Genomic DNA, 24,235 nt, shown 5'->3' on the forward strand with positions numbered 1-24,235 from the left:
TGACTGCACCTGGTGTGCTAGATGCTGCAGAGAAAACACAAACTACCGAGCCATTGTTCTAAGTTACTTAACTCTAAAATAAGAAGATACAATTTGCTATTTTTTCTTTCATTTGCACTTTACGCATGCATTGAAAAAAGATAGTTGGGCAAAGGAGACAGTCTGTTTAGAGTCCCAGTCTAGTGGGATGTGGTTCATTGTTTAGATATGAATAGATGAGGGATGTTTACATATACAGATAGAAACTAAAGGAATTCAACCAATTATCTAGATGCTTGGTCTAGGGAAAGCAAACATCCGGGTGCCTGATTAAATTTTGTGTAGACAAAGTATGTGGACAATTACTTGCATTTTTCACTTCTCCAGATGTTTTAGCATTGTGTTGATGTAGCCCAAGCCCATTGCTCTCACACATTTCATGAATTTTTAGTAGAAAAGTTCTGAAAGCATTGATTTCATGTCTAGATTCCATTCTTCATGAAAATTATAGTCTTTTAAACCTAATATTTGGTCAAGTTTTCCCCTCCTGAATTAAATTACCATTCTATAGAGTGGATGTAGAAGACATTCTTAGTCACTATCATTAAGATATGATGACTTGAAGGTAAGGATTTGGGTTCTATCACAACTTCATTTTCAAAAATTTAGTAAATCGTCTTAAAAAAGGAAAAGATGAAATAAAGGAAAAAAAGGAAGGAAAGATATGGAGAGAGATATGAAGAGGTATTTCAATAGAAATGGAGTGAGACTTTTTAGGAATCAGCTATCTAATCATCTGTTTCGTCTAATCATTACTCAAAATGTCAATGACCACAGGCACACTGTATAGAGAGATTATTATTGTCACACCCTAAGCCTGCAGTGAGGTCAGCTGTTGGATCAATAACAACTTTGCTCCATCAGATAATGAATCTAAATGAGAATTGCCATTGTTAATCAGGTATCTTGAAATCCTTGATCAGGGCACTGTGATAAATGGTTGCTGACTATTCTTTTCTGTTTAACCTCTGTGAGCTTTGAGCACCCATATTTTTAAATTACAAATTTAGTTCTGAACTTAAAATGGTGAAATCCTTTCAAAATTCTTCCCAAGGAGGTTATTCCTGGAGTAGGTTATCAGGAAGAAAGTCCTTTCTTTCCTTGCAGAGATATATCTAACACATTTTAATTTTTTCTCAAAGGAACATGTTTTCAAGGAAGACTATGGTTTCACATTTCATTTAGGACTTAGTTCTTTACCTCACAGAAGGGTAGCATTTAAAAATTCAGCAAAAATATACAGTGTTATTTATGGGTTATTAACCAAAAGTCAAAGCTATGGAAAATTATAATCACTGCTGCAAAAGGAGTTATTTTCTGCTTTTTTGAAAGTTAATTAACAATGAAAAATCTTTTAGGAAAAAAATGCTGAGTTAAACTGAGGTTATGGGGATGTCTTAAAAAGTAAAAGATGTTTTGTACATTAAAAAGACTAAATTTTTGGCAGTTGTGAACATCATTTGTTTTTATATTTTTGTGGATTTTTTTCCTTTAACACTTATTAAGAACCCAATTTCAAAACTTAGAGTTTGCGTCTCCTCCACAACATTCAGAAAAGCCCATGATATTATTTCTAAGTAATATTCTAACACCAACCTTGATGTTAGAGGTACCAGAGGTAAGGCCATTTACTCTTACTTTTGCTGTTTCAATTCATCTCTCTCATACCTAGAAAATGAGACAATGACCAAGACAGGATAGTTATAAACAGATAAGATGATTTTTTTTGTTTTCTGACTTGATTGGTAAGATAAAAAATGGAGTTAAACCATTATATTTGTGTGTTCCAGGGTATGTGGGAAAAAAATATTCCCAACATCTCTTAAAGCTTTTCTGGATATTGAGTCAATTGTCTATCTCCAGAAACCTTCCTGTCTGTCCAGATGAGTTCTGTATAGCTTCCAGCTTGAAAATACTTGTTCATTTCTTTTGGTTAGCTAAATATTAGATAGTTTCATTCTTACCATCTATAGCATTTACAAACCACCAAGTCTAGTCATTTATTGCTGCAGAACAGAGCACCCCAAAATATGGTAGTGTAAAATAACAACAATGGGTCAGGAATTCAGCCAGGGTAGCACGGCGTGGTTTTTCTCTGCTGCACAAAGTCTGGTGCCTCAGCTGGGAAAACTCAAAGGTCAAAAACAAATAGGGTCTAGAATTATTTGGAGACTTTTTCACTCACATGTCTGGTACCTGAGCTAGAAGACACAAAGAATGGGCTCACACGTACACGTGCCCTCTCCATATGGACTGGGCTTCTCCGAGTGTGGTAGTTGAGTTCTGAATGAGAGGGTCCTGAGAGTGAGAGCTCTAAGAGAGACAGGTGGTACTGCATGGTCTAGCTTCAGAAATCATATAATGTTGCATCTACTCTATTCCATTGATTGAAGCAGCCACAATCCTGTCCATATTGAAGTGGAAGGGATATGGATCCCACCTCTTGATGGGAAGAGAGTCAAAGAATTTCAGATGGTTTTTTTTAAAATTCAATTTTATTGAGATATGTTCACATACCATACAATCATCCAAAGGGCACAATCAATTGTTCACAGCACCATCATATAGTTGTGCACTCATCACCCCAATCTATTTTTTGAACATTTTCCTTGTACCAGTAAAAGTGAAAATAAGAACAAAAAATAAAAGTAAAGAAGAACACTCAAAACATCCCCCCCAACACACACCATATTTTTCATTTAGTTTTTGGTCCCAATTTTTCTACTCATCCATCCATACACTGGATAAAGGGAGTGTGATCCATAAGGCTTTCACAATCACACTGTCACCTCTTGTAAACTACATTGCTATACAATCGTCTTCAAGAGTCAGAGCTACTGGGTTGCAGCTTGATAGTTTCAGGTATTTACTTATAGCTGTTCCAATGCATTAAAACCTAAAAAGCATTATCTGTATAGTACATAAGAATGCCCACCAGAGTGACTTCTCGACTCCATTTGGAATCTCTCAGCCACTGAAACTTTATTTCATTTCTCATCCCTCTTTTGGTCAAGAAGATGTTCTCAATCCCACCATATTGGGTCCAGATTCTTCCCGCATTGCCAGGGAGATGTACACCCCTGGGAGTCAGATCCCATGTAAGGGGGAGGGCAGTGAGTTCACCTGCCAAGTTGGCTTAGCTAGAGAGAGAGGGCCACATCTGAGCAACAAAGAGGTACTCAGGGGTAGACTCTTAGGCACAATTATAAGCAGATTTAGCCTCTCCTATGCAGTAACAAGCTTCATAAGGGCAAGTTCGTTGATAGAGGGATCGGCACATCAAACCGCCAATCCTCAATGTTTGTGAGAACATCAGCAACAATCCAGGTGAGGAAGCTCAACATCTCTGCATTTCCCCCGCCGGCTCCTCAGGGAGACCCAGCATATATATTTTTATTCTCTGTCCAAATTATTTGGGATGTGCTGCTATTTCACACTAATCCATACACGGTCACATCCTATTAAAAGTTCCATGTAATTATGGTATTTGAATGAACTGTGCGAGTAAATTGTTCAGGAAATATAGATCTTGCAGCAACTAAACATCTCTTTCCTTCATCTCACATGGAATTTGAAGTTTTAAAACACAGTCAGTATTGTCCTTTACCATTTGGCCTGATTTGTGCTAGTCCAAACCACATCTGATTCATTCATATCTCTAGTTGAAGTCTGGATTCTTTTTCAGCTTTTTTTTAAACAGTTTCTATATGAGCTAATACTGATATTCATATCTGCCGAGCTCTAGCTCTGAGTTTCAGATGTCACACAGATATCCAAAGTTATAGGGATCGATCAGGTTATACACAAAGGGATCAGCATCTCAGAATCTGGAGACAGCCATTACAATTCAGGACTAGAAGTGGCTGTTGTAAAAACTTACAATCTAAGGACCATTACAATAAGCATTCCCCTGATAAGCTGTGCTCTAAGATTTGATTCTGAGTTTACACATTGTAGTGAGTCCATATTGGTGAGGAATTATAGCATTTGCCTTTGTTTCTGGCATAATTCACTCAAAATACTATCTACAGGTTCCATTCATCTTGTTGCTTGTCTCACAGCTTCACTCCTTCTCATGGTAGCTCAATATTTCCTTGTATGCACACACCACAGTTCACCATTCTGTTCTTCAGTCGATATACCCTTAGGCCACCTCCACCTATTGCAAATCATGTTCAGACAGTTTTTAAAACCACCACAACACCCAAATTCATAGTATTTTTTTCTAACAGACTTTTTCTTACTAATCAACTTAGAAAACAGCAGAATATATCTGGTATTTTATGTTGGGGAAACCAGAGAGCTGGAACCCTGTATTTGATTATAAACTCAAGTGCAGAAATCGTATCAACAAATTCCTTTGTATCTTCCAGAATTACCCTGTTCATCAGTCTACATATAAAGAGTTCCTGAATAATGTTGGGAAGGGGGGTGGTTAATTGCCAGGAGTATTTTCACATGAATTGTGTTTCTTCCAAGGCTCCTGTAGTCAATTAGGCTGGTGCATTAGAGTTCTCTCTGATGTAGCCTTCATTAACTACGGTTCTATTAGCTGTTAATTTATGACATAAAATAGATCCAAAGACAGAGGATTGCTTTTGAACTGAGCCATTGTTTCATGAATATTAGAACACAAATCAATGCGTATTGACTGCATTTGTATAGATGAATGTGATAGCATTGCCCTCTACAAAATATGGTTCATTTCTTCAAAAAGGATGTTTAAAGCATAGAGCAAAAATAAGAGGCATTTAGGGCTTCAGGAGATTGAACTCTAGGTACTGAGCTAATAAGTGTGTTTCTTCAAATTCTTTAAGCTATATGAACAGATACTATACTTTCTGAAGTATTTGCTTTGGTGTAGACAGTGGTGGGCCAGGGGCCAGTGTCTTTACTGACACTTTCAACAAATTTGTGAGTCAGGGATTATGTCCCAAATTTACAGATGAACAAATTGATGTCAGGGATTTTCTTTAACATACCTAAGTTTACCTTGTAGTTGTGGAAGGGAGTCATGATCATCTCTGGAGAGTCACACCTGATTCTCTCCATCCAAATTAAAGTGTTCCTTCTCTGTGCTCTAATAATGCCTTGAAATCTATCCATAAACACAACTCTGGCTATAATTATCTTATGTGTTTGTTTATCCCCACTTGATTTGAGAGGAAGAACTTTGTTTCATGTATCTGCACTTACTAAGGATTTGTCCCAAAGTGACAGTATATGTTTGTAGAATGGATGCATGACTGATGGTCCTTTGATTCTAAAACTCTCTCTACCAATCCACAGTGCATTTCAAGGAAGAGGTGTGCTATTAAAACAGGTGAAGAAGAGCTGATACCTGTGGATCGGATGCAAAGAAGGTCTGTAAACAAACACCTGTGGATGATCTGTGGCATTGTTGTAGGTCAGCAGCAAGGCATGCTGGAACCTCGGGAGAATGGGTCAGTGAGGAGGAAGAAAAAACTGACGTATGTTCAGAGTGGCTTTATAGGGAACTTGGGGCAAGGTAATCCTGAACTTGCTTATGGGAGGTGCTGATACTGGAAAGGAGTTGATTAGAAAATAGGGTAAATCTTTGGATGAAACCAGGGAACTGGTTGCACTTTTGTTTAATGTACTGTGGTGTCATAGTTTTGGTAATTAATGTATTCTGACCATAACCCCAGGCATTTGAATCTATGCCTCATCAACTGCTATTATCTGCAGAAACAAAGAATAGGTTCCAATCCCCTAAGAAAGTTAGGAACCCAGCAAAGTACTCAAGTTCAGCAATTCCATTTCAGTGAGATGCAGTTTTGGAACAGATGAAACAAGTGCAGGGACCATGTCTTTATTATTCACTGTTATTGTCCCCAGCGCCTAGTCCAGAAGTCAACTCATAATGGACATTCAATGAATCCTTGTTGAATGAATGAATGTGTGGTGTGAAGGCATGTACGTACAGTGCTTAGGCTTCAGCCCGAGTTCTCCAGATGCAGTGGCAGCACCACCCTTTCCAAATATTTTTTTACTAGTTACTTTATTCATTCTACAAATATTTAATGATGACCTACTGTGTGCTAGGGATATTTCTGGCTACTTGGCATACATAAGTGAACAAAACAGGCAAAGATGCCTGCCCTCATGCAGATTATATTCTAATGGGGATTAGAAAGATAGAAAAAAATGATAAACGTGAATAACTCAATTTTATCATTTTGAAAAAGTGATAAATTCTATGGGTTGGTTAAATTTTTAATAAGGGTGGTTAGAGTAGGGATCATTGAGAAGGGCATCTTTGAACAAAGACTTGAAGGAGGTGAGGTAGTTAGCCAAGTGAATATCTGGAGGAGGAGTGTTCCAGGTAGGAGTATTTCTGGCATATACTAGAAAAATACAAGGAGGTAGTGTGCTTCAGCACAGTAAGCAAGAGGAAATATTAGGAATATTAGGAACTGTGGTCGAAGAGTTAATGAAGTGGGGATCAGATCATATAGAGCTTTGTAGAACATGGAAGGAATTTGATTTTGCTCTGACTGACAGTATCAGACTTAATAGTCAAAATGATCCTTTTAAAACCAATGTTGAGAATAGGTGTGGGGGACAAGAGTAGAATCAGGGAGACCTATCATGAATGATCCAGTGCAGGGGTCAAGATGGAGGGTATCCTGTAACTCCTGCCAACTTGACCCACAGCTTCAGTTCCTCAACTCTGGGAGGCCACTGCAGTCTGCCTGGAGTCCCTTTCTCCAAAGCAGAGCCTAGAAACTTACTCCAGCTAGTAGGCTGGGGCAATTATGGGACTCATTTCACTTGTTTTCCATCTCTCTGGGATGCCCACACTTTGTTGCTGAGGACCAACTCTCTTGAAAACTGTTTCATGTATTTTATCTGTTGTATTTTTGGGTTGTTTCAGACAGAGGGATAAATGCTATTCCTGATACTCCATCTTAGCCAGAGTAGAAATCCAAGGAACTTTGTTACATTTCAACTCTTTATTTGCTGGAAACGTATATTAAATTTGTTTGGGTTAGCTAATCTGATTATCTGACAGAAAGCAGGGTTGGGAAGGAATGGGCTTTGGAAAGAGAATTCTGGAGAGGAGAGTGAAGTTGAAGACGAGGTGGAGGTAGCGTAGGTTAGCCTGAGAAGAGCTTGGGAGAGGGCTGATGCTACCCACCTGCCCTGCAGGGGCCAGCCTTAGGAAAAGCATCTATTTTCAGATCATTAATCATTTGAAAAGATGAAATTATTAGCACAACAAATATGGCTGTTTGCCTTAGGATGCTCATGTACCTTTTATTTGTCCACCACAAATCTAGACAAAGATAAACAGCCTATTTGTTTTGTTTTTGGTCATGGCTATTGTGCAGTAGGGTGAAGAGAAAGCATTACGTTTATAAACAATGTAATACTGTTGTGATCTATAGCTACCTGCAGGAAGCAATTTCTTGAAATGGAATAAATGAAGGCTTTATGAGGGTGAGAAAAAGGAGTTTGGATTTTCAGAGGTAGAAACTCAATATCTCAAAAGAAAAATAATTACTGGAAAAAAGTTCTACTGACAAAGGAAACTCTGTCATAACTTTCTATAAAGTGCTTCTAGTTCATTGTTTCTGTTGGGATAAAGGATACCAACCTCCTCCCACCCCCATCTCCACATGGCCATCATTGCTATAAAGCAATGAGATCAGTGGAAAGATCAGATCAATTACAAAAACTAACAAAGAAGCTACATTATCTTTAGTGTTGCGTGAAATTATCTGAGGTTCTGTCACATTTATATAACCAGAAGGCTTCCCCACACAGGGCAGGATGGGTGTTCTCTTGATTTTTCTCTACTCACATTCCCTTAAACATAGGATGCCCTACTCTTATGTTATATTTCATAAGTGAGACTTGGGAACTGGTATTTTCTCAACTCACTTTATTTGGGGGAGGAAAAGGAGAGAAGGAAACAGAAACCAAGAGACTGGATTGAATATGCCAACACAGAATTTTATTGATGCCCTGAAATGTAAGTTAAAAGGAAGACGTGGGAACCAAGGTTGGTTTTCCAGTTCCTGGTTCCATTCTCAGCGGGTAGAAAGTACTCAGACTGCACAGGCTGCCACACAGCAAGTGGGATGAACTGGTGGGTGTCATTGAGTGGCTCAAACTCCCATTCAGCAATGTATGTCACATTAAAGTGGCCCTGTTGAAGCTGGACACCTACCTCTTTTAAGTCCAGTGATGTAATAGCCAGTGGTCCCCTTATAAGCACTGTTCTGAAAAAGACTTGTGAGGGAGATTTTTACAGTGCAAAGCTGGCCAGATCTGTGTAGCTGTTACCATCCGCTACATGTACATAGGGCTTTTTACTTCAGATGAGCCCATTGAGGGCCATATCTCTACTCACATATAGCATATGAGGCAACATTCCAAGGAATGAGTGCTGGGTTTGAGCATTATTGAATTGTGTACCTGGTGACTTTCAGGCCTGGTATTGATATTATGCATTTGCTTTTCATATGCAGTGTTAAAATCTGCAGTGTGACACTCCTCATACTTGGTAGGCACTGGGTTATAAGCTGACCTGATAGATACTTGGTATTGCTATAACATCCCACAGGCAGTCCCAATTTTTCAGGCACAGCTATGTCGGTATCAGCTTCTCTGTCAAGGTCTGTATATTTGATATACCATGAGTATCTGTAGGGAATCAAATCAGGCATGAAAAGCTGAAACATGCTCAAGTAAGCAACATGATTAAAGTTTCTTTCTCTTTAAGTGTATCAAATGCACATAATGAAAATTCTTGACTCCATTAAAATATTTCTTATATTTGTAATAAGTGCTCAGGCAAGTTCTATAAAAAGTAGTTCAGTCTTGGGTAGATCTTGAATGTCTAATGATTCTGAAAAATTGACCAGGATGTTCATTTGGTAGCAAATCAAACACACACACACACACACACACACACAATATATATATATATGATTTTTATTCAGATACTCATTCAGCTTATATTTTTGTATTCTGCTAAATATTCAGGATGCAAAAATGATAAGATACTCCTGATTTTTAAGTTTCTTATATCTAGTAAGATGTTATTGGAGTGGTAATTTTTATTTGTTGTTTGGATTTTAAAATTACATTAGCTGCATTGATCAGAGTCATAGAAAAGAAAAGTAGAGAGTGTGAATTATGAACTTAGTTTTAATCTGTCTCTTTGGAGAACCAATACCATAGACAGAACTGAGAAAACTAAAGGTTGGGAGGCACCCGTTTTATTAAGAAATTGACTTCTGAGTTACTTTTTGCCTTAGGGGCACAAGTAATTTGCATTCCTGGAGCAGGAGCAGATCTGCATTCCACTTTTTTTTTAGGCAATTCAGAACATCTTTGGGTTTTGACTAACACAAAGGTGGTGCCTTCACATCCTTGATGTTATCTGATATTTATATCATCCCTGTGAGTGAGTTAGGCAAGTAGTGGTTTTATTTATGTTACAGACTTAAGATTCAAACAGGTTGAACCACTTGTCCAAGTTCACACAATTACCAAGTGCTGGAGTAAGGACTCAGATTTAATTCTTCTGAGCCCAAAGCCAACTAACTGTATTTCAGCTTAAACTGAAGTTTTCTCAGGTAGATAATTTTCCAGTGTTTCCCCTGCCAATTTTAGGAGCAGCAAAGAGTGTTTTTCCTACAAAATCTTGCAACCTTCTGCAAGCAGGATGTGCAAAAAGAAGCGGATATGACTTCCTGTCTGTATTCTCTCTTCATATCTTGAAACTTTTGTTTTGAAAGGGGAAACTATTTCCTGAGCTGTGGGTATTAGAGATTTCTTTTTTTTTTTAAATTCTATTATCTCATAACAAGGAGTTAGATATCATGTTCTCCACTTACAACTGAGGAAACTGAGTCTTGGAAAGTAGAAATAATTCGCTCATTGTTACACAGTGTTTATGCTCAATCATATTGGCCGTCAAGAACTCTTATCCTCTGACACCCAAGCAGGGGAGCTGGAGAAAAATGGAAGGATAGCTATGTTATCAAATGAAGTGAGAAGAGCTAGGTGAATTAGCAGTGATACAGGAAAGCAGGAGGGTGGGAGTAGCCGGAGGGGGAGGGAGAGGAATGGTCAGCCTGTGCAGTGTCCTTGCTATTTCGTGAAAATTTTCCTCAGTTTTGGCTTCTCCCTCTCTGGCAGAATCATTCTCTCTTTATGTCCTTCCTTCACCTCAGAAGTTACATAACTCTGTGTTCTTTTTGTGGATGCAATTACAGGAAACTTGTTAAAAATACAATTTACTAGAGGAAAAATTATTTTCAACCATGTATTTATATAACATTTATTACCTTAGTGATTAAGTCCTAAAATTAACATTCCAATTACGACTTTTAATTCACAATTATAGCAGAGTTTATCACATGGCTGATATCACTTCTAATGTCTTGGATCCACATTGTACCTTTTTAATAAAGAGCTCAAATTATTCTAGTGGGCGTCTGCTTGGCAGCACTGTGGCTAAAAGCAGACAGACTGCTTTTGCATCCTGGCTCTTCTCCAGCTATGTGAACTTGAGCAAGGTTTTTAACCTCCTTTAGCTTATATACTTACCTACAAAATGGGGGTAATTTCTACCTTGCAGGGATGTTGTAAGAATGAAGTGACACATGCAATCTGGGGTCTAATGTAGGGCCTCGTACAAAACAAGAGGTCAGAAACTGTTTTCTTCTCTTTCCTCTCCACAGGATGGCGGATTGGTTTCAATCTTGTCACCTCTTTTTGCAGATGAAGAAATAGAAATAGAAGTAAAGGATTTACCAAATTTCCCAGCAGAATCCAGTTCTATTAACTTCCAATTTGCTGTTCTTGCTGCAGACTCTGTTAAACTTGTGTTTACAGGCAGTGAGGAAACCCTGTAGGAGGGAATGTTCCTATTTTTGTGCTGATTCTGTGTGAGTTTGACATTTTCTGAGGCCCTGTGTTTGAGTGGGAAAAGCACTAGCTCTTCTTCCAGCTCCCTCATTGATAAGTCGTGTGACTGACTTTGGTCAAGTCATTCAACCACTCTGGGCGTCAATGATTCCGTAACATCTCTTTACAGAAGAGATGTTCTTTACCTCTCTTTTAGGACATATTCCTTCTTGTACTATTGTTATATGTGTGCTTGTTTGTTTTCACTACTAGATCCTAAGTGTGTACAGGAGAGAGATCCATCCTGTTCACTCATATCTTGCAGTGTCTATCCCAGTGCCTCATATACTGGTAATCAGAAAACTAAACTGGATCAAGTGTGGTATGAGGCGGCATGATGATGTTGAAATTCATGGCAGAGTTATTAATCTAGTACAATAACTGAATACACACATATACACACATACACTTACCCTCACAAAATATTACTGTCAAGAGGGCATAATATGATACTACGGTTCACTGTGTCCTTCCCAAATGAGCTTTAAAGGTGGAATCTTCCAAGACTCCTTAAGCATTGCAAAAATAGCCTTTGCCGGATTTATTAGCTTATTGTCTCTCTTTCCGCCTAGCATGAGGACCATGAGAATGGAAACTTATTTACTGTCCTATGGTGTATCCACTGTGAAGACTTCAGAATATATTTTTTGAATGAATTATTATGAATAAACAAAATGTCACCACTTCCTCCATTTTGGTTGCCTGTGGGGCAAGAGCTCCAGGAAGATGACAAGGCTCTAGTGGTTGTCACCAGGAGGCCACCAATACAGGCCAGTTAACAGATCCCTTGTGAGCATGATGGGCCTATTAAAACTGTTATGGGAGTTGGAGTCCACGAACCCTGTGAGTGACCTCCCCAACAAATTGAGAATTCTAGTAGGAGCCATATTAACGGGGATCTCCCATATTAACAAGAGGGTTTCTAGGAATAGAACTTGATGTAAGAACTCTAAATCAACACAATAAAAGGTGCATTTAATAGCTCTAAAGCAATATTACAGATGCAGATAATCAAATTGTTTTTATTTTAATTCTAGCTCCAATTGGCCTCCAATCCTGATTGAACCTAGGTGTTCCCTTCCTCTTATCTTAAACTTTCCTAGCCTTCACACTGTAGTCACCATGTCAACTCTCATTTCTTCTGATTTACCTTTTACTCATTTGTCCAAATTTTCTTCTCTTTCAGCTCCAGGTCACATTGCTTACTCTTTTACTATTCTGTGAAGAGGATGGGCCTCACACAAAGGATTATGCCTTCCTTCTACTCCCAACAGTTCAAGGCTCAGCTTTCACCCACTAATTCCAAGTTTCTCTTGCAGTGCTTTGCATTCAATTTCAAATTATTTATATAATAATTTATTTCAGATACAGATACTTGATGGATGCAACCTTACAAGGAAGCCAAGGCTTACCTATACTGCTATCTTGGAAGATTGCTCCTCACTGTCCATGAGAAAGTGTCTTTAGCTCTTCAGCTTCCTCTCATTTTGATTTCCTCCCTACTGGCAAAGTAGCTCTTACATTCCCTGTAACTTCCTGAAATAATCAAATTTACAGCATTTGTGTTTTGAAGAGTTGGGTGTGGCCGTGATACGGTGTGATCAGTTCTGCTGAGAGATAATCTGTCTCCAAATAATATACTCATTTCACAGGTCACTTGAGATTGTACCTTTGGAGGTTTATGATTTGAAATCTTTAAGCAAGTCTCTATTTAACTAAAATTGAGGGGAAGGGAAGTAATAATTAAAATATTAAGCACTGGAGCCCTAAATGCAATGTTTGTATTTTTATGAATCTATAAATATACTTTACACATATTTCAAAATTCATATGGTTTTATAACATAAACATTTTTCCCATGTTGCTCTAAAGAACTTCATAATCATAATTTTAATAGGTGCATAATATTCCATTAAGTGGATATACTATAACTGACTTAACCATTCCTTTGTTATTGATTGCTTCCAACTTTTCATTAATATTCACTGTTATAGTTGTCTTAGTGAATATGCTCTTCTCCATATTTTGCCTTTTTATTTTCTAATTGTTTTATTGGCTTTTTAAAAATAATAAATATCATTAGAAAAAGAACAAGCAATATGGAAAAGTGAAAATACAAGGGCAAAAATATCAATGCTAAATCTCACCACTTTCACAGAGCCACTATTAATGTTAGGAGATTATCATCCCAAGTTAACTTCCTAGGCTGATGTAGTGATTAGTGGAGATCCCGTTTTGTAAAAATTAAATGTCTAATGATCCCCTTAAAATATGTTTCCATTTGGCTCTCCACATCTAGATTCAGGAGGGTTATGCTTCCAGGGAAGCAGGAGTGTGAGATCAGTGATTATCAGCCTTGTCTGTGTTTTGGAATCACCTCATGGTCTTAAAAAAAAAAAAGAATACTGATGCCTAGGAATCTTTCCCAGAAATTTTTAAATACTACCAGGTAAATTGGTCAGCTTTGTGTTTTGATGCTTATATATTTTTAAAACCTCCATAACAAAACAAAAGTTTTGAAGGCTGGTGTTTTTGACAAAGGAATTTTATCATACATCAGGCAGGTCTAGTGGATTTGATCATTCAATTTTATATAAGGGAGTTCCCGCACTAGCAACCTTCCAGTTTTATGGATTTGGGGGAGAGAAACAGTGGCTGAGGGACATTGAAAAGGTAAGCCCTCTTTATGTCTCCAATCCCACTCTTTCAGGCTGGATCTTAGCATGAGGGAGTGACTTTAGAAACATCCAGACAGCCAGTGAACCCCTAAGGACATAAGGTCAAATGGGTCACTTCCCCGGAAACAGTCAGGGGAGGCTGTTGGCAGCTGGCAGAACTCTAGCCTTCAGCTCAGTGGTACTTACAGCAGTCAGGGAGCCATGCGACAGAAGTGGTGGCAGAAAGCAGGGAAATGGATGAGCCTGGGTGGAGCACCTGTTCCCCACGTTATATGCCTGAAAAGTAGGGGACAGAGAATGCTCCTGGTGCCTTGGGGAGAGGATGCAAAGGGGCCAGGAGGACTAAGTGTCTTCTGGGGGAAAGAGGTGGTAGAGGAGCAAGGTGAATAGTCAGAACCACGATTCCATCCAGTGGGAGGATGCACTGTGTTAGTCCCTCCACCTTCCAAAGGCCAGTCTCACAGTGTCTCAGTGGGCACAGTCCAGGGAAAGGCTTAGACCAGCTTTTTACAGCAGAGTCTTCAAAAGACACCATGAACATTTGAGGACGTTGTCCTTCTCCATCTGCACTGCCACAAGGTCATGTAAGCCACACTTCTAATATACTCTTCTTGAAGAAGAGTAGGGGGTAGAAGGGTACAACCCTAAATATTTGAGCATTTTCCTGGATCATCTAGGCTGGGACTAAGTATAAACTAACAGTGTTTACATTATTGAATCACACTGAGTGTACTGGGTTTGGTGGTGGAATTGTAGAAGACACTTGTTTCTCAGCCCACAGGCTGGCAAACTCCTTTCATAGGCAAAGTTGCATTCTGTCATATAGCAATCAGTTTTAATCATCAGCAAGTCGACTACTGGAGTTCCTTTCAAATCAGTATATGTAAAGGTCAAACAGTTTTATAATTTGTATGAATATTTCCTTGGGCCAATCTATATATGTTTATTCACAATTTATTTTTTCATGTTTAAGCTTAAAGTGTTCACTAGAGTTGAGAGCAATGGATGTTTTTGGCATTTGTCCTCAATAAAAGCCACAATTTTCTTTAAAAAAGCTTTCTTTATGCCTCAATAAGTCAATTTGAGGTCTAGTTTCTAATGTGCTAATGCTCCAGTTCTTCTTTAAAAACACTAACCATAGAACTACAAAAATATATTAGCCTCATGTTTAAATGACATCCTTATTTTATTGTAACTATTGTAACCATTGAGAGCAAGGGTTATTGTCTCAGCCACCCTAGAAAGTTTCAGAGATCGAAAGAGATTGGACTTTGGAGAATTTTTTCCCCTTTTTTAATCCATAACTGTTTGCAAACATCTGTGGGCCATATGATTGTTTCTTAACATTGTCTAGTCAATCGATACGATGCTTTCATGCCCTTTAGATTAGAACTTCTGGCTTTAAATCCACTAAAACACACTTTAGGATTAGAGCTGATGTTTCATGTGCAGCCGTGACCACCCCGTGCTGGGTCACACTTCACAGGTCACATCAGTGATTACTCAGGTGCAATAGGAGCCTGGTGACTTTAAAGGGTAAGCCACAGGGCCTCTCCATCATCTCAGTGGTGCCTGTCCTCCCTCCTTCACCACGTCAGGTATAAAGCGTGTGTCAATGTAACAGCATGCCAGACGAAAGGCTGCCAGGCAGGCATTTCATTTAAACCTTCAGGAAGAAGGGAGGAAGAACAGTGCAGTGGCTGCAAAAGCTGTAAAGCTCTTTACTTGCAAGTTTCTGTTTTGTTGTAAAAGAAAAGGCCGGCCACATGTGAATCACCCTTACAGTGCAGAGGACACTGTGGCAATTAGAATGAACCAAGGCTACTCTTGTGATTATGGCTTCTGGCTACCTTGGAATGTTTTATGATAAAGTTCAGATCAGTTCAATAAATGACTCCATGGAGTGCAGAAGGAGAGCATTTTTCAACACAATCTTCAGGCAAGTGACAAAGGGCTGATCATCTTGACCTTAAGGTGATAATACTTTCCTGGTTATAAGAGTCATAAAATTGGACTCTGGATTATCATTGCTTTGTTTTATATCAACAAGTTTCAGAACATGCTGGGCACATTTTCTTCTGAGTTTTTTTAAAAATTCAAGTCTCTGAAAAATATATGATGGGTTCATGAATGATTGTATTTAGATATGTGTATTTGGCATTGTGTTTGAAGACAGGGAGATGAGATGGAAAGGTGATTTAGCTAAGAACTTCATAGATAATATATTTTACTACCACTTAGATTTAATTTGTTTGTTAATATTTTGGGTTCTATTACTTATACATTATATATCTATTACTGATCCACTGATGTACTACATATATCTTTATGCATTGGATAGCTGGCCCCAAGCTAGATATTCCTCCTATGAGGAGAAAGCCCAAACCAACCCATAAGGTGAGACTTCATGGAGAGAAACTAATGCTGTCAGCCGACAACCAGCATCAACTGCCGCATGTGAGTGTGCGAGCCTTGCAGAGATTGCAGTCCCAGCCTTTGAGTCTTCCAGCTGAACCCTAGATAGCCTGGAGCAAATTCAAGCTTTCCTCACCGTACCCAGATGTCTGAATTCCTGATCCACAGAAACTATGAGAGATAATTTTGAAAATGATTATTGTTGTTTTAAGCTACCATGCTTTGGTTGATTAGTTATGCAGCACAGGAACTGGAACAACAGAGCTTTATTGAGGAATTTTTTGGAGAACTATGGGTTGCTTCTGGCATCCAGTTTCCATAAATGTCCTTCTTTGTATAGGGTGCATGTGTTGGCCACATGACCACTTATGTTTCTAGGAGGTTAATGCCTTTTCATGCTTCTAAAGTATTTGCAGATAGAACCTTTTCTAAGAAAATGTCCTTGAAACTCTTGGGTTGATTTAGATGCCATTTCTTTGGGCTCCCATAGCAATCTGTCAACAGTGGTGACACTCTGCCGTAATTGTTGGTTTACTTGCCTTTTCTTCATACTAGACTTCAAGTCCCAGACAGCATTTCTCCTTGACTTTGTATTTACAGTGCAGAGCCCCCTTATGGCCCAGGTGCTGAATAAATGCTCCCTATGGCACTGTGCAGTTAGGACTCATTTGACATGCCCTGACTCAGAATAAAGGATAGAGGGGAAAGAGTTTCTAAAAGTGGGATAGTATGAAATATTAATTTCTAAGTGAAATCTAGACAGAAGAATTTTAACAAAATCCTGAAGAGAAGTTTCCTTCTTAGAAAGTGTGTAAAACTATAGCTGCTTCCATAGAACATAAAAGAGTCACTAATATGAGTTGGCCTCTAGTGAGTTGTTTCACTGTTGGTGGACTTTTCCAGAAACATTGGGTATTTCATAAGGTGATATTGCTGGGAGCCAGGAACAGTAGATAGGCTAGGGAAGACTAGAATCCTGTGCTGCTGTCTTCTTACCTTTTGGGTGAAATGGAGGGGAAGCCTTAGTCTTCGGGTCTTCGTTATCTCAATACTTCATAAAATTTAGGATGCCTCAAATGCATCTGAAGATCTTGTTAGGAATGCAGAGCCCAAGGCCCCAGGTCCAGAAACACTGAAGAAGTAGATCTGGCATGAGCCTAGAATGTATTTGGTTTTTAAAAAATACTTTTTATTTTGAAATAATTTCAAACTTATAGGAAAGTTGCAAAAATAATACAGAAACAATACATAGAACTTTGAAGTTCCCTCCACCCAGAAATTTGGATTTATCAACCAATAGCATTTTGCCACATTAGTTATATCATTCCGTTTATCATTCTCTATCTACCTATCATCATCCTATGTATGTATGTATCTATCTATCTATCTATCATCTGTCTATTTATCTATCATCTATTTTCTAAACATTTGAGTGGAGGTTGCATATATCATGCTCCTCTAACACAACACTTCCAGACTCATTTCCTGAGAACAAGGACTCTTACTTTGGTTCTCACCTTCACTACAGCTATTAAGTTCAGGAAATTTAACATTGATATAAGGTATGCAGTCCATATTCCATTTTTTTCATATGCTCCAATAATGTTGTTTTGGGCATTTTCTCCTCCGTTTTTAGATTCAGTCTAGGATCAAGTATGACATTTAATTGTAATCTTCTCTTTAGTCTTTCTTTCTCTTTTTAAAGTTGTGGTAACATGCAGCATAGATTTCCCATCTCAACCACTTCCAAGCATACCATCCAGTAGGATTCATCACATTCACGATGTTGTGCTAATATCACCACCATCTATTAGCAAAACTTTTCCTTCACCCCAAACAGAAATCCCATACACTTTATGCATTAACTTCTTATTCCTCACCACTGCCACCAGCCCCCGCCCACCACCCCTCCGTCCCAGCCCCTGGTAACTTGTGCTTGACTTTCTCTCTCTGTGAATTTGCATCATCTAGTGGAATCATACATTATTTGTCCCTTTATGTCTGGCTATTTCACTTAACATGACATCTTCAAGTTTCCTCTATGTTGCATTACATGTCAGAACATCATACCTTTTTACAGCTGAATACTATTCAATTTTATGTATATACCACATTTTGTTTATCCATTCATCTGTTGATAGAAACTTAGGTTGCTTTCACCTTTTGGCTATTGTGAATAATGATGCTATGAATTTTGGTGTACAAACATCTGTTCAAGTCCCTGCTTTAAATTCTTTTGGATATTTATCTAAAAGTGGATTGTCAGGTCATATGGTAGTTCTATGTTTAACTTTCCGAGGAACCACCAAACTGTTCCATTTTATATTATAACAGCAACGTACTGGGGTTCCTATTTCTCTGCACCCTTGTCACCACTTGTTATTTTCTGTATTTTTTTTTTTCTTATAATGGCCATTTTCATGTGTGCTAGGGAGTATCAAATTGTGATTTTGATTTGCATTCTGGAATGTGCATTTTTTAACAAGCTCTGTAGTTGATTCAGTTACAGATGATCTAGGGACCAAACTTTGGAAAACAAAACAAAACGAAAAACTTGGTAAGCTGAAGAATAAAATTTCCCTCCAGGATACTTGGTGGAAATTGGGACCAAGAAACTCTGGGAGGTTATTGAACCAATTAAAGAAATTGTGAACAGAAACTTGATACTTAAATTCCTAGCTGGGAGTATGCTAAAGATTATTGGAAAATTACTATTAATATCTGACTTTTCTGGGTTGAATTTAGGATTTACTCTAGTGTTTTGATGACACTATTTAAAATTTTCAGTGAGAATGAAGGATGAATTTGGGGTGAATTTTCTCTCGATTTCTGAATATCTGTGTCTCAGTTCTCCTTTCATCTTAACTCTAACCCTGGGTGACTACTTCCCTGATATGTCATTCTGTTCCCCTGACTGCACCTTGTGTTTCTTCCTGACTTTATGTTGCCATCACATGTTAACTCCTACCAGACAATCTCCAAGGGAAATTTATCTCAAAAAAGAATGATGCGACTGTGATGTCCAGAAATTTGATCACAATGCAGGGGACTTACATAGTTTCCTGAGCTAAAGGACTGTGATGTTTATAGAAAGGATGCTTTTATAACTTTTGGCTTTTAACCTCAGTCATTAAAAATATAGGAAAAATACCCAGGTCCCTATTTGAGACAAAAATAAAAACAAAACAAAACAAAATGAAAAAACAAAACAAAACAAAACATAGCAAAAAAAAAAAATCAACAAAGGAAACTAAAATTAAATGCCATACTTCAGCTCTGTTTTTGGAACTGGCCCTCTGCTTTGGTGGTCAATGCATTCATCATCAAGTCTCACATTTTCAAATGGCATGATTTATAAGTGACCACATTCTCTCTGTATGGTTTCTTGTTTTCATTTAATGTGTTCTAGTTTCTTACTCTATGAATTTGCATAGTCTAATTATTTCATATGTGTGAGATCATATAGTATCTGTCCTTCTTTGTGTGGGTTTATTTCATTCCAGATGATGTATTCAAGGTTCATCCATGTTGTAGCATGTATCAGAATTTCACTAATTTTTATGGCTGAATAATATTTTATTGTATGTATATACCACATTTTGTTTATCCATTCATCTGTGTGGACACTTGGATTGTTCCCACCTTTTAGCCATTGTGAATAATGCTACTATGAACATTGGTGTACAAATATCTTTTCTAGACCCCAATTTCAATTCTTAAGTACCTAGAAGTAGGACTGCTGGATCACATAGTAATTCTATACTTAACTTTCTGAGAAACCATCAAACTTTTCCACACAGGTTGTACCAGTTTACATTCCCACCAACAATGACTACGTTCCTATTTCTCCACATCCTCTCAAACATTGATTATTTTCCTTTTTATTAATATTTGTCATTCTATTGAGTATGAAATGTTATTTAATTGTGGTTTTGATTTGCACTTCCCAAATGGCTAAAGATAGTGAACATCTTTCCATGTGTTTATTAGCCAATTGCATATCTTCTTTGAAGAAATATCTATTCAAGTCTTTTGCTCATTTTTATTGGTGTTGTTGGACTTTTTGTTGTTGATTGGTAGGATTTCACTATATATTCTGGTTATAAACTTTTACCAGATATGTGGTTTCCCGATAGTTTTTCCCATTTGGTAGATTCTCTTTTACTTTCATGATGAAGTTCTTGATATACAAAAGTTTTTAGTTTTGAAGAAGCCTCATTTATCCATTTTTTCTTTAGTTACTCATGCTTTGAGTATAAAGTCTAAGAAACCATTGTCTAACACAATATCCTGAAGATTCTCTATGTTTTCTTCTAGGAGTTTTATAGTTTTGGTTTTTATATTTAGGTCTTTGATGCATTTTTAAAAAAATTTATCTTGTTTTTATTATCACATTTTTAAAAATTGTGGTTGTTCACATACCATAGAACTACCCAAAGATCCAAAGTGTACAATCAATTGCCCATGGTGCCATCATACAGCTTTGCATCCATCACCACATTTAATTTTTTTTCTAATTTTTAGAACATTTTCATTATCCAGAAAAGAAATAAAGACAAAAAAAAAAAAAAACAACACTTCAATGTTTCCATATCCCTAACCACCCCCTCTCCATTGTTGACTCATAGTATTGGTATAGTACATTTGTTACTGTTTATGAAAGAACATTGAAATACTACTATTGGTAGTATGTAGTTTGCAATAGGTATATGTATTTTTTTCCTATATGCCCCTCTATTATTATCTTCTAGTTGTAGTAATATACATTTGTTCTGGCTCATAAAAGAGATTTCTAATGTTGGTACAGTTAATCACAGACATTGCCCACCGCAAGATTCACTGTTTTATACATTCCCATCTTTTAACCTCCAACTTTCATTCTGGTGACATACCTGACTCTGAGCTTCCCCTTTCCACCACCTTCACACACCATTCAGCACTGTCAGTTATTCGCACAATGTGCTACCGTCACCTCTGTTCATTTCCAAACATTGAAGTTCAACTTAGTTAAACATTCTGCTCATAATAAGCAACTGCTCCCCATTATTTAGCCTCTTTCTATATCCTGGTATCTTACGTTTCATGTCTATGAGTTTACATATTATAATTAGTTCCTATCAGTAAGACCCTGAAATATTTGTCCTTATGTGTCTGGCTTGTTTCACTCAGTATATTGCCCTCAAGGTTTCTTCATCTACCCATTTTTCTTTTTTTTTAAGATAGTTTTGTTCACACCCCATACATTCCATCCTAAGTAGACAGTTGATGGTTTCCTGTATAGTCATGTATTTATGTGTTCACCACCCTCACCACTATCTATATAAGGACATCTCCATTTCTTCCACAAAGCAGGAGGGAGAGTCAGAGAAGGGAGAGAGGCAAAAGAAAAAGAAAACAAGAAAGAGAAAAAAAAAAACGTGACAGCTAGAAAGCAGCAAAAGGAAAGATAACCTTAAACTAAAGTAGAATAAAGAGTCAGACAACATTACCAATGCCAAGAGTCCCATACCTCTCCCTTATGCCCCCCTCTTATATGCATTTAGGCTTGGTATATTGCCTTTGTTACATTAAAGGAAGCATAATACAATGTTTCTGTTAATTATAGTCTCTAGTTTACATTGATTGTATTTTCCCCCCAGTACCTCCCTATTTTTAACACCTTGCATGGCTGACATTCATTTGTTCTTCCTCATGAAAAACACGTTTGTACATTTTATCACAATTATTGAACACTCTAGGTTTCACTGAGTTATACAATCTCAGTCTTTATCTTTTCTATTTTCTTCTGGTGTCCCACATGCTCCTAACCTTCCTCTTTCAACCATATTCATAGTTATCTTTGTTCAGTGTACTTACATTGCTGTGCTACCATCACCCAAAATTGTTTTCCAAACCTCTCACTCCTGTCTTTACCTATCTGTCTGTAGTGCTCCCTTTAGTGTTTCCTGTAGAGCAGGTATCTTGTTCACAAACTCTCTCATTGTCTGTCTGTCAGAGAATATTTTAAATTCTCCCTCATATTTGAAGGACAGTTTTGCTGAATATAGGATTCTTGGTTGGCAGTTTTTCTCTTTCAGTATCTTAAATATATCACGACACTTCATTCTTGCCTCCATGGTTTCTGCTGAGAAATCTGCACATAGTCTTATTACGCTTCCTTTGTATGTGATAGATCATTTTTCTCTTGCTGCTTTCAGGATTCTCTCTTTGTCTTTGATGTTTGACACTTGATGATTATTAAGTGTCTTGGCATAGGTCTATTCAGATCTATTTTGTTTGGGGTATGCTGCACTTCTTGGATCTGTAATTTTATGTCTTTCATTAGAGATGGGAAATTTTCATTGATTATTTCCTCTATTATTGCTTCTGCCCCTTTTCTCTTCTCTGCTCCTTCTGGGACACCCATGACATGTACATTCTTGCATTTCATTTTGTCCTTAAGTTCCTGGAGACGTTGCTTGTATTTTTCCTTTCTTTTCTCTATCTGTTCTTTTGTGTGTAGGCTTTCAGGTGTCTTGTTCTCCAATTCCTGAGTGTTTTCTTCCGCCTCTTGAGATCTGCTGTTGTATGTCTCCATTGTGTCTTTTGTCTCGTGCTGTGCCTTTCATTTCCATAGATTCTGTCAGACTTTTTTTGAACTTTCAATTTCTGCCTTATGTACACCCAGTGTTTTCTTTATAGTCTTTATCTCTTTTGCCATATTTTCCCTAAACTTTTTGAATTGATTTAGCATTAGTTCTTTAAATTCCTGTATCTCAGTTGAAGTGTAAGTTTGTTTCTTTGACTGGGCCATAACTTCGTTTTCCTTAGTGTAGGTTGTAGTTTCTTGATGTCTAGGCATGGTTTCCTTGGTTACCCCAATCAGGTTTTCCCAGACCAGAACAGGTTCAGGTCCCAGAAGGAAGAAGCATTCAGTATCCGGTTTCCTGATGGTGTGTCTTAGAAGACTGACACACCCTGTGCTTTTCTGCCCAGCAGGTGGTTCCTATCAGCCTGTCACTCTAGACTGGTGTAAGGAGGTGTGGCCCATGGCTATTTCCCCCCAGGCTCTGGGGTCTAGTTCTGAATGGAAGGCAGGTAGTAAAGTTTTGGCACCACCTTCTTCCTTTTAGGGAAGATATGCCCCCTAGAGAGAGGTCAGTTGCATATAAATAGATTGTTTGTTTCTCTGACTCTGCTACCACCACCCTTGTTTGGGTCAGAGTGCTGTGAGTTTAAAATGGCTGAGGCTTTCTCTACTCAGAGCACTGTGAGCTGAAAATGGCTGAGGCTTTCTCCACTGAGCCACCCAGGTTGAGAGAGAGAGAAAGGGACAGAAAGCCTCCTTTCAGGGTCATTCTATGGCCCCCGGATTCACCTATTGGCCAGAGATAGCACTCAATCCTTTGGGCTCCCTGTCTGAAGACAGATGTGTCTCCTGGCTCTCCACTCCTCTCTGTGCTGCCATCTTTTTTTTCTCCCTCTTTGATGCATTTTGAGTTAATTTTTGCATGTGGTGTAAGGTAGGGGTCAACCTTCATTCTTCTTCATGTGGATATCCAGTTTTCCACACACTGTTTGTTGAAGAGACTTTTCTTTCCCAATTGGGTGGACTTGGCACCCTTGTAAATATTAGTTGGCCATAAATCTGAGGGTTGATTTCTGAACTCTCAATTTGACTCCATTGGTCAATATGTCTATCCTGGTGCCAGTACTATGCTGTTTTGTTTACTGCTGTTTTGTAATAAGTTTTAAAATTGGGAAATGTGACTCCTACAACTTTTTTCTTTTTTTTTTCTGAGATGGTTTTGGCTATGCAGGGCCCCTTAGCCTTCTAAATAAATTTGATGATTAGCTTTTCCATTTCTGTAAATAAGGCTGTTGGAATTTTGATAAGGATTGTGTTGGATCTGTAAATCACTTTGGTTAGAATTGACATATTTATAGTATTTAGCCTTCCCAACCATGAACATGGAATGTTATTCCATTTATTTAAGTCTTCTTTAATTTCTTTCAGTAATACTTTTTAGTTTTCCATGTGCAAGTCTTACATGCCTGGTTAGATTTATTCCTATATATTTTGACTCTGTGAGTTGCTATTGTAAATGGATTTTTTTCCTTGATTTCCTCCTCAGTTGATTCATTGCTAGTGTATAGAAATACTACTGACTTTTGCA

This window comes from Choloepus didactylus, chromosome 1, assembly GCF_015220235.1.
Source record: "Choloepus didactylus isolate mChoDid1 chromosome 1, mChoDid1.pri, whole genome shotgun sequence".
NCBI lineage: Eukaryota > Metazoa > Chordata > Mammalia > Pilosa > Megalonychidae > Choloepus > Choloepus didactylus.